Source organism: Euphorbia lathyris, chromosome 5 (assembly GCF_963576675.1).
Source record: "Euphorbia lathyris chromosome 5, ddEupLath1.1, whole genome shotgun sequence".
In the NCBI taxonomy this organism is placed as follows: Eukaryota; Viridiplantae; Streptophyta; class Magnoliopsida; order Malpighiales; family Euphorbiaceae; genus Euphorbia; species Euphorbia lathyris.
In genome coordinates this window covers 56655047-56668117 of record NC_088914.1, presented here as the reverse complement: position 1 = coordinate 56668117, position 13071 = coordinate 56655047, and the positions used below count along the sequence as shown (strand labels likewise).

Genomic DNA, 13071 nt, shown 5'->3' with positions numbered 1-13071 from the left:
AAAAAAAAATGAATATTATAATTAATTATATACCTGATAAGCAGATTTTCCTATTCCAAAGTCAAAGGATGCAGGAAAACTTGCTCGATTAGTTGAAATATTATTTTCATTCCCACAAGCTATAGTGGAAATGTCACGTTCGTATCCAAAAATATTATTTATGATGTGAGATTAGACTATATAATATTTTCAAAATCATTGATTAACTAGTTAGGTGTTAAAAGTGTATATTGAGAGTTATTTCTATATCAAGATTTATATCAATTATTTAAAGTCATAAGATCAATTTGGAATTTATAAATTTGGATGATTACTATATTGTATTGGTAAATTTTAGAAATGTCAAAGTAAAATAAAAATAAAATAAACGACAACTTTCTTTTTAGTAGAAGCATAATGTCCTGAATTTTTTTATATATTCATTATATTTTATAATGCAAAATTTATTTTGTGAATTTTTATTTTTCATGTATATAGTATAAATTTATATAATGTGCATGTGTCACTTAAGATTAAATTTATTCTACATATATATATGGTATAAATTTTATATTATGCCAAGTAGATGGCATGTGTCATTTAAGAAATCAATGATCTAACATGTGTCATTAAAACATGAAATGTTATGGCATGTGTCATTTAAGAAATCAATATTATAGCATGTGTCACTTATGGAAACATCTTCATGGAAGTAAAAAAAAATCATTTTTAGAAAATGATTAAAAAGGAGAGATAGGGAAGTTTTTCAAAGGTTGTCTGGGAGAGGTATAAAAAATAGATAAATATTAGAAACCATGAATTACAAGAGGAAGAAAATTCATATCCTTCTTGCTTTTCTTCTTAAGAGGATTCTTGGTGGTGCTAAAGGATCATTCATTTTTTTTATAAAACCCAATCTTCTTAAATCTTTGTGGGGTTTAATTCCGTGCTTGTATACGGCGGTGGAGATCCGAAGTCTTTCACGGGGTTTTTCTCGGAACTCCTAGTGGTTCGAATTGAACATGCACTACGGTGTTCAAAGGTAAAATTGTATTTAGGTTCTTGTTCTTGATTTCTCATGTTCTGAGATTTATACTGACATAGTTTCCTGATATATGATATATGTTATTATTGTCTGAGTTCTTTGATCGAACCGAGAGCGCGGGTTCTTGAGGTTTTCTGTTTGGGGTTCGGATTGAAATAGGATGAAGGAGGAAGATGACCTCCTCTACTGATTTTCTGGGATATTTTTTTTCTTTCAGATTAGGAACATGGTTTTCTTTGTTTAATAACATGAGTTGCTACAGTAATTGAGTTGGTTCTTAGTTGTGAGTTATTCTTGTGTTTGGATCTGATGCTAGCTGCAAAATACTATGTTTGTCTTGAAATTAAGTATCCTTTTTAATCCGAGTCAGCTTATTAAGAATTTTGGAGAGTAGTTTTCACGAGTAGAAAAAAATGAGAAACAGGCAACATTTCTTGTGCTTATATAATTACAATATAAGTAGTTTCACATAATTAAGTACTATAAAGAAAAATATTGTTATTAAGCAAAAGGACTATAAACAATTATTTATTTATATTATAGTTTCAAAATGATATTATTAGTAAAAGGTAGGATGCTGAAAATTTATCTTAAATGCATTATTATTAATGTGGGACTACAAAATTTTAATAAAAACGGTTCTTTAGTAAAAGAGGCGTGTTAGACCTTGGGTTAATTCGTTTTGTAAAAGAGTCGTATTAGACTTGGTTAATTCGTTTGATAAAAACGGTTCAGTGATAAAAAAAATAGTCGGGTTAGACTTGAAATTTGATTCATTTATGAATCAATATGTATATATATGGGTCATTTTAGCACGTTGGGATGATTTTGAATATAATCGGGTATATTTGATAGAATGAGTAGTTTTAGAATTTAAAATTTTGAAATTATATCCTATGGTAAAACAAAATGGTTTAAACCTTGCTTGAATTGGTTTGGTAAAAAGAGTTGTTTATGGAGGAAAATGAGTTCGGTTAGTAACAAATTCTTTAAATAAATAAATTAAAATCGTATATATATATATATTCTAGTGAACATAAGTAGTGAGAATGGGGTTAAATAAGTATATACCGTGAATAATTTAATTCGAAAAATGAATTGCATAAACAATTTATCATTTCAAGTAAGTTATGGAGATAGAAGGGTAAATGAAAAATAAATGGTGTGTAGTAAAATCGAAGACGAACTACGTGGCTTTGATTCCCATTTTAAATTTTAAATGACGTTGCGTTTGGGATACGTAGGAAGCTTGATAGAGTTATCAAGTCCAAACCAAATAAATAATAAAATTTAGATAATTTGTGATAGAGTTTCTTACGAATTGTTAAGAAATTGGTTTAAGATATATTCCCTTCATGCCCGATGCCGTTAAGGGTCGGGTGTGACATTTTGGTATCAGAGCCTAGGTTAAATTCTTCGGACCTAACTTAAGGTATATTAGAAATATGAATTCATGATAATAGTTCATAAAGAAATTGGAATGAAATTTTGGAGTTGACACTATAATAGAGAATAATTTTAAATTTAATATCAATATTGTATTTGTTAAAGTACAAAATATATAATTATATGATATATATCAAATATTTTTCTGAATCCTTAGTAAAAACATATGACCAAAGGTTTTCTAGAATTTGGACATTTAGGGGGTTATGGAGGTATGATATTAATAAAAGTTCATGGGTTGATTTTAAGTTTTCATTATAAGTTTTGGAAATTTTTATGAAGTTATAAGGTTAGGAGAATCTAAACTGATAGTTTGTTATGTTTCATTTATAATACAATAAATGTATTATTAAGGCTAATTTAATTCTTATTTGTAAGAGGGGTTTGTGAGAATTTATATAAAATTCAATTTAGAAGTATATAGTGATTGGGCATGAAAAAAAAAGGAAGGAAAATAATTTGGAGAGTGGGTTTCCATAGAATCTTCAGTGTTCCGAATTCAGTAGGGTTTTCGGTTCGATTTAACTATTCTGGTTAAAAGTTTCTAGTCCGGTGATTGGAAATATGCTGCTAAGAATATTTGGATTTAAAATTGTTTTAAATGTTATCTGTATAATATTGGGAACAACTTTAACTTTTACAATTTACTTTGTTAAATTAAAATTATCAAAATTTTCATAAACTGACTTTTATTTGTGATTTATGGCTTAAGTTGAAAAAAAAAGAGTATATTTATGAGTATTTTGTGTATATATTTTAGGTTTTTGGTTTTGATAAACTTATGTTGAATTTTGGGTTATGAAATGTTGGACTTTTTATAAGAGAAAATGTCAGAATTAATGTTGGAAACTTTTTAAGATTTTTCTATAAGAAAAGAACTTATGTATATAAGTTGGAAAGAAAGTATTTTCAGTATCCATCAGAAGTAGTCCGGATAGGTGGGTTTTATTATCTAAAGACCATATTTAGTGAGAAATGTGGCATGTGTACACAGTCTAAAGACCTAATCAGGTATAGGCGGCAAAGTGTTGGGTAAGACCAATACGGGATTAGGCAATGTTAAAGAGATGTCTCGCATATGTTTATGTGTTATGGATCGATATATGAGGGGATACTCGGTGATGGATACAATATTGAAATTTGATTTGAAGTTTGGTTTTAGTAAGGTGTTAATATAATGATCATTATGTTTTGAATATGTTTGAATTTGATGGTCTTTATGGAATTTTGATTAAATTGCTACTTTCATGGAAACATTTATATAAATCAAAGTTTGGTTGGATATTTGGTATTTTAATAACAAAATGTTTAGTATCCATCGGGAGTAGTCCGGACCGGTGGTTTTGATATTTGAAGACCATGTTCAGTGAGGGACATGGCATGTGTACACCGTTGAAAGACCTACCGGGTATGGCAAAGAAGTGTTGGGTAAGACCATACGGGGATAAGCAATGTTATGAGACATCTCGAGCATGAATATGATTAGAGATATGATAAAGGGGATACTTTCTGATGGATACATATGTTAAACTGATTAAAATATCATGTTTTTAAAGAAATGCTTTGTTGAAATGATATTTTGAAAGATGTTGATGAACGATGAATGGGTATATTTGACTATTCAATTTAATTGACTATTCAATTTACAGAGATTTGAAAAAGAAAATTTGGGATTTAAAATAGATGAGATTGAGTATAAGATTTAGGAATTTTAAGGACAAAATTTCTTAAGGAGGAGAGAATTATCACGTTCGTATCCAAAAATATTATTTATGATGTGAGATTAGACTATATAATATTTTCAAAATCATTGATTAACTAGTTAGGTGTTAAAAGTGTATATTGAGAGTTATTTCTATATCAAGAGTTATATCAATTATTTAAAGTCATAAGATCAATTTGGAATTTATAAATTTGGATGATTACTATATTGTATTGGTAAATTGTATTAAGTAAGATTTTAGAAATGTCAAAGTAAAATAAAAAAAAATAAACGACAACTTTCTTTTTAGTAGAAGCATAATGTCCTGAATTTTTTTATGTATTCATTATATTTTATAATGCAAAATTTATTTTGTGAATTTTTATTTTTCATGTATATAATATAAATTTATATAATGTGCATGTGTCACTTAAGATTAAATTTATTCTACATATATATATGGTATAAATTTTATATTGTGCCAAGTAGATGGCATGTGTCATTTAAGAAATCAATGATCTAACATGTGTCATTAAAAGATGAAATGTTATGGCATGTGTCATTTAAGAAATCAATATTATAGCATGTGTCCCTTATGAAAACATCTTCATCGAAGTAAAAAAATCATTTTTAGAAAATGATTAAAAAGGAGAGATAGGGAAGTTTTTCAAAGGTTGTCTGGGAGAGGTATAAAAAAAAGATAAATATTAGAAACCATGAATTACAAGAGGAAGAAAATTCATATCCTTCTTGCTTTTCTTCTTAAGAGGATTCTTGGTGGTGCTAAAGGGTCATTCATTTTTTTTTATAAAACCCAATCTTCTTAAATCTTTGTGGGGTTTAATTCCGTGCTTGTATACGGCGGTGGAGATCCGAAGTCTTTCACGGGGTTTTTCTCGGAACTCCTAGTGGTTCGAATTGAACATGCACTACGGTGTTCAAAGGTAAAATTGTATTTAGGTTCCTGTTCTTGATTTCTCATGTTCTGATATTTATACTGACATAGTTTCCTGATATATGATATATGTTATTATTGTCTGAGTTCTTTCAGATTAGGAACATGGTTTTCTTTGTTTAATAACATGAGTTGTTACAGTAATTGAGTTGGTTCTTGGTTGTGAGTTATTCTTGTGTTTGGATCTGATGCTAGCTGCAAAATACTATGTTTGTCTTGAAATTAAGTATCCTTTTTAATCTGAGTCAGCTTATTAAGAATTTTGGAGAGTAGTTTTCACGAGTAGAAAAAAATGAGAAACAGGCAACATTTCTTGTGCTTATATAATTACAATATAAGTAGTTTCACATAATTAAGTACTATAAAGAAAAATATTATTATTAAGCAAAAGGACTATAAACAATTATTTATTTATATTATAGTTTCAAAATGATATTATTAGTAAAAGGTAGGATGCTGAAAATTTATCTTAAATGCATTATTATTAATGTGGAACTACAAAATTTTAATAAAAACGGTTCTTTGGTAAAAGAGGCGTGTTAGACCTTGGGTTAATTCGTTTTGTAAAAGAGTCGTATTAGACTTGGTTAATTCGTTTGATAAAAACGGTTCAGTGATAAAAAAAATAGTCGGGTTAGACTTGGAATTTGATTCGTTTATGAGTCAATATGTATATATATGGGTCATTTTAGCACGTTGGGATGATTTTGAATATAATCGGGTATATTTGATAGAATGAGTAGTTTTAGAATTTAAAATTTTGAAATTATATCCTATGGTAAAACAAAATGGTTTAAACCTTGGTTGAATTGGTTTGGTAAAAAGAGTCGTTTATGGAGTAAAATGAGTTCGGTTAGTAACAAATTCTTTAAATAAATAAATTAAAATCGTATATATATATTCTAGTGAACATAAGTAGTGAGAATGGGGTTAAATATGTATATACCGTGAATAATTTAATTCGAAAAATGAATTGCATAAACAATTTATCATTTCAAGTAAGTTATGGAGATACAAGGGTAAATGAAAAATAAATGGTGTGTAGTAAAATCTAAGAAGAACTACGTGGCTTTGATTCCCATTTTAAATTTTAAATGACGTTGCGTTTGGGATACGTAGGAAGCTTGATAGAGTTATCAAGTCCAAGCCAAATAAATAATAAAATTTAGATAATTTGTGATAGAGTTTCTTACGAATTGTTAAGAAATTGGTTTAAGATATATTCCCTTCATGCCCGATGCCGTTAAGGGTCGGGTGTGACAGGAAACTAGTAAATGGGTAATTATGTAAACAAGACATCCAATTTTCTTGTTGAATTCAATTTCAAAATCAAACATTTTGTTCGTGTAGAAGATGTTGAAGAATGTGTTTCTTTTTATAACAAGTGAAAACCTCAACTGATGTTTATTATTGTTAATGTACACATTTATATACACAATTAGTGGAAGTCTATCGTAAGTTGTAACAACTAACAATATAGGACCTCTTATAACATGTGTGGGTCCATGTTACACGTGTCAAAATATGTATGGAAGGTCCTCCATTTGACATGGAGAACCCGGTGCTTCTAATAATTTGCCACAATATAGACATGGTTTCAGTTTCTATGCAAACAATTAATTACAATATTACAACAAAACTATTCTATAATAAGAAAAATAATAATGATGATACAATAAATCCTTCATTAAAAAAAGCACTTTTTTTATAAATATAATGCGGATAAATAAAACCCCTTATTAAATATTTCTCATTAATAACTAAATATTTAATTTGGCAAAAACTTAAAAAAACTTTCCTCATAATGTTCTCCAAATCACTACAAAGAAAAACACACACACATATACCAATAATTTTTTAGATGCATTTTTATAGATCGTCATTATTAAAAACATTAAATAATTTGTACATAATCTTATGCCCCTAACGCATATCTCTATCTATATATAAAAGTTGAGTTCAAAACATATTATGTGAACATACCATGTCAGCAATAGATGAGTTGTAAAAATTATAAAATCTTTTATAGTGAAACACACAGTTGATAACAAAATATCACACTAGATATAAAAATTACAGGTAAAAAAATAAAAAAATCTTAATTTTTTTAAGTAGATTCATATTCATCCCCTCCATCGTTGGTTACAAAAATCATACAACCCTTCCCATATTTATCGGTTATAAAGAAACTTCAAATCATTTCATTCCATATTTGTCGGTTACAAAAAATTTAAAACCTTTTGATTCTCATATCTGTTACAAACCTTAAAACCCTCTAATTAAAAGAAGATTAATGTTCATTATACCCATCATCGGTTACAAAAAGCTTAAAACCATTTGATTCTCATAACTGTCGGTTATAAAAAGTATAAAACCTTTTGAGCCAATATATTGTTGAAGCCTGTAAAATGGATAAACTTAAAGAACAATTTTTATTGGGACTAAATCGTAAGAAATCCCGCTTCGACCCAAGAATTAAAGTTTCTCGGAATAATGTTTTACATTTTCTGGAATTTTTTTAGAATTTTCTGGGCACTTGTTTTCTCGCCAGAAAACGCCCACCCGGATTCCGTTCACGGGAATTTTGAAGCACGTTGGGAGGTGATGAAAAAGTATATGTCCATGGTCAAACTACCTTTGCAAGAAGGAAAGCCCGAAGGTTGTAGTCTTGAAGTTCAATGAATCCCTAGGGAGGAGAGTCCTTTTCCAAATAACACACCGAATCTTATGAAAAAGTAAAAATGGAATGGCTCTAAAGCCAATTAATTACTTAGACGTGGAAAGGTACTCAATCTCAGGTATATTTTCAGATCTCTATAAATAGCCCATTGACAAACGCCACAAGGTATGCATTCATTCTTCAAACACATACTGTTTTCAAATTTACTTCCTTAAAGTAGATCACTGAGTTGAGCAGCCCCTCCCTAACTGTTTGTTGATTGTTTTAGGTCTTTTCAAGTCCGATCGTGATCATCGTGTGGATTGAGAGACATCACTAAGAGACTAATAGAGATAATATTATCATATTTTACTACAGTTCTAATTCATATGGTTATAAATTAAAATAAATGATGCTTTAAAGGCTTGGTCCATGAGATGAATTCGTATTAGCAAAGAGTTTTCTAAATAGTAAAAAAAATTGATTTTTGGACAAAACACGTGGCTGACACACCGGCCACACCATATATATTCTAGTTTGAATCTCCTAGACATATTTCCTTCTGAAGTACTTTTGAAATTCTTTTTAGAACATCCCCCATTCTCGTTTTCCATTAGTTGATCTTTCACATATGTCATTACTATTTTCATTATAAGAAAGACAAAATCTCATGCTTTAGCTAAATTATTTTCTTCTTGAAACCACTCTTTAACCAATTTAGATAGGTAATAGTTTTGAAACATTGCTCATTGACATAACTAGCTTCACCATATGTACAAGAAGGTAAAGGCCATTTCTTCTCAAAATTTGTTCAATTGAGTGAAATATGAGGAAATAAAAGAAGGTTGATTGTCATTAGAAGAAGCTAAAATAAACTGAATGATGCAATTAGACATTATCCTTAGGAAAACCCATATTAACAGGAATACTTTATTATGCTTATTAATTTATGTTGTGTACATTGAACAAGTAAAAGAAGAGAGCCACGTAAGCTACTCTATACTAGTAACAGTAAGAAATTTTTTGAACCAAAATGATGATTGTTTTGGGTATCTTTTGAATCCATTTTTGAAGTCAACATGAACTATTCCAGATTTGGCTGTGTAGCCAGCTGTCCACTCAAAATTGTCTAAAAACGACCATGCTATGTACCCCTTTACGTTTACTTCAAGCCTGTTCAAGTCATCAATTCATTTTTTTATCAACAAAATCACCATTATTGTTTTTTTTTTTTTTTGTAATTTATAATACTCACCTTATTGCTTCAAGAGTGCGACTTAGATGACTATGAAAATATTCTATTCTCACTTTATCATCTTCCAAAATAGAACTTGTGTTATCTTTATGCTCAGCAACTCCTAATACAAAACAAAATAAATGTAAGAATATGAAATAATTGTTTATTATTCTTATGTGTGTAGTTGTTTTTTACCATTCTCTGTAATATAGATTACAGGGTCATTGTACTTGTTTCTGATGTAAAGTAGATAATATTGAAGCCCTTCTGGATAGATATACATCCAAGTACCCTGTTCAATTAAATTAGATTTAGGAACTTTAATTACTCTACATAATTAAATGATAACAATATTTAAAATTCTAAGAAAAATATTTCAAGAAATAAAAATTAGCATGATAAATAAAAAAGTCACTTTATGATACTTAAGTTTTATATTAATTTATAAATTATACCTCTATATGAGGACCAATTGGAATTCCATTTCGTTCACCTAAAGTAAGTAATTTCTTTGATTAGAAAATAATCAGGTAATTTTAGTGAAGAAAAAAGTTGATTTACATACTTTTAATATCGATACAAGAGTCAGTGATGTAGTTCAAATTTTGAGTTCGACAAAGAGTATTAGCAATATATCTCGCAGTATAGTAATTGATTCCGATGAAATCATAAGATCCTTTAATCGTATTGGTTTCCTCCTTAGTAAAATTTGGTAATCTTTTTCCCACATTAACAATCATTTCTAGTGGGTAAGATCCAGAATATAGTTGCTCCATAAACCTTCAACAGAACAAAAAAAGTAAATTCAGTTCCATTTTATTTTATTTTGATATACATATCCATATTTATATAAATTCAAACATAAATAAAAATAAATAAATACATACCAACCATATGTAAAAGCAAAACCTCGATCTGTTGCTAGTTGGTCTTTTTGTGAATTTGAGTATGGCACCATCCAGTTAGTATTTAGTGAAATTCCAATTTGACCTTTTTGCGAAATCTACAAAGTTTTAATTGAAAGAAATTAAATAAATTAATAAATATTTTATCATTTTATGTTTGTGAGTCTATTAAGCATGTTAGGTTTCCATAACTTAACTAATTAAGATGTTATTAGTAGAGTCTCGTACAATGGATTATTTATTTTATGATTTCTCTTTATGCTTGCATTCTAAGGATTTTTTTTGGCAAACAAGGAAATTATTATCAATTATGCTATAAAATTATAGTTTTACGAGTATTTATATTTTAAAAATGATTATTTATTTTATTTGCACATTAATATTCAGAATGAATATAGATTTCACCTGATATTTTTCTTTATATAGTTTGACCGCGGCAGCATGAGCAAGGAGTAGATGGTGTGCTACTATGTATGGTTCAACACTGGAATCACCTGCAGAGCATCTTGAACGATTTGAACATCTACCTGGAGCAAACGTTGCACTTGCATAACCTTGTTGTGCATACATCATTGGCTCATTTATAGTGACCCAAAGCTTCACTCGATCGCCAAATGTATTAAAGCACAACTCAGCATAATCACGAAAATCATCACTGTCATATAATAGGACAATATGAATTACGAGTTCTCACACAAATAATTAAAGCAGATTAATATGAATAGTCGTTTCTCATACACATATTTAAAATTGTACTTACATAATTTTAGGGTTTAGAAAACCTTGATATTGATCTTCTATAACTTATGGAAGATCCCAATGGAATAGAGTTACAATCGGTTTGATACCTTCAAAATAAACAAGTATTCATTATTTAATATATTTGTTTCCTTCTAAATGACATTTGGAAGAAATAAAGGTCAATTTATGGAAAAGTCTTTAAACATGAGTTCTTGTTTATCTTAATATTTTATGCAAAATATTTATAAAATTTAAGTGTCAAAATTTGTCAAATAAAGTGAAAATATATCAAAGATTAAAGCACAGTCTAAGGTTTGTTAGCTATGGAAAAGATGGCCATTTTCTAAGAAATTTTTTCAACGAAATCGAAAGACATGACTTTTTGTTTAGTTGTATAAATTACTCAATTGAGGATTTAGAAAATAAGACCTTTTTTGTCATATTTTATGCTCTAATACATTTTATACTTTATACGACCACTATTCACATATATTTTAATTCTTTTTCTTGCTTTTTACTTAGTCACTCCCACGTGTGTATGTATATATATATATATATATATTATGTTCTTTTGGTTTTCATATATTTTACTATTTATAGTTTTTAATAATTTTATAAATAATAATTCTTATCACAATAATGTATTTATATTGTTGAATTTAAATAAAATTTTAAAATATAGTAATCTTTAGTAAAAAAATATTTTTCACTAATTCGATATATAATAATGATTACTACAAAAAGAAATGAAAAAGAAACTATTTTGATTTTTTATTACACAAACGGGAAATAGAAATTGTTTCCTAGAACTAACCAAAATATTAGGCTTTAAAATTAGTAATGTATTACTTATTTAAAATTGCAAAGTAAATAAAATATATTAATAAGGGAAAGGGACATTGCTATTAAACCTTTTGATAATAGGTGATTAATGAGTTTATTATAGTGGTTGATGCCTTTTTTATTTACTCCTCCACGTCGCCCTCCTTCTAAATTATTGTACAAAATATAAGAGAAATAAAGTTAGAAAAAGTAACTATTTTTTTTTCAAAAGAGCTAATAAATAAAAATATATAATGGTAAACTTACTAGGTAAAACTCTAGACCAAGAGATGGAAAATCTATAAATATCAAAACCTATGTCTTTCAGTATACGCACATCTTCCTGGTGAAATATATATGTATGTTATTAGATTAATTAAGAAATATATTTATGACATATAAAAACAACATATCTACCTTGTATCTATGATACTGGTCAGTGGTAATACTAGCATTACTGTGGTCAGCTACAGAACCTGCACCATATCCAAATTTTATATTAAAAAAATATATACATTTTTTAAATAATCATAAATTTTGAGCAGTTTAGGTTTGATTAAAAACATATGAAACCTGAGGATTTTTTAATGAAGGTATCCCATATGCATGGTCCTCTCCCGTCTTTAGTTGTTGCACCTTCATACTATTCAATAAAAAATATTAAACTTATGTAGAGTAATACATAATGACATCTTAATAAAATGAATATTTGGTTTAAAAAAATGAATATTATAATTAGTTATATACCTGATAAGCAGATGATCCTATCCCAAAGTCAAAGGATGCAGGAAAACTTGCTCGATTAATTGAAATATTATTTTCATTCCCACAAGCTATAGTGGAAACTAGTAAATGGGTAATTATGTAAACAAGACATCCAATTTTCTTGTTGAATTCAATTTCAAAATCAAACATTTTGTTCGTGTAGAAGATGTTGAAGAATGTGTTTCTTTTTATAACAAGTGAAAACCTCAACTGATTTTTATTATTGTTAATGTATATGTTTATATACACAATTAGTGGAAGTCAAGTTGTAACAACTAACATTATAGACATGGTTTCAGTTTCTATGCAAAAAATTAATTACAATATTACAACAAAACTATTCTATAATAAGAAAAATAATAATGATGATACAATAAATTCTTCATTAAAAGCATTTCTTTTATAAATATAATGTGGATACATAAAACCCCTTATTAAATATTTCTCATTAATAACTAAATATTTAATTTGGCAAAAACTTTCCTCATTAATGTTCTCCAAATCACTACAAAGAAAAACACACACACATATACCAACAATTTTTTAGATGCATTTTTATAGATCGTCATTATTAAAAACATTAAATAATTTGTACATAATCTTATGCCCCTAACGCATATCTCTATCTATATATAAAAGTTCAGTGCAAAACATATTATGTGAACATATCATGTCAGCAATAGATGAGTTGTAAAAATTATAAAATCTATTATAGTGAAACACACAGTTGATGACAAAATATCACACTAGATATAAAATTATAGGTAAAAAAATAAAAAAAATCTTAATTTTTTTAAGTAGATTAATGTTCATCC

At 27.9% G+C, this 13071-nt stretch overlaps 1 pseudogene; it reads right to left on the bottom strand.

Moving 5' to 3' along the window:
• Window positions 1-8778: 8778 nt before the first annotated feature.
• LOC136229798 (beta-glucosidase 12-like) lies at window positions 8779-12406 on the bottom strand (annotated as a pseudogene).
• Between the last annotated feature and the right edge of the window lie 665 nt (window positions 12407-13071).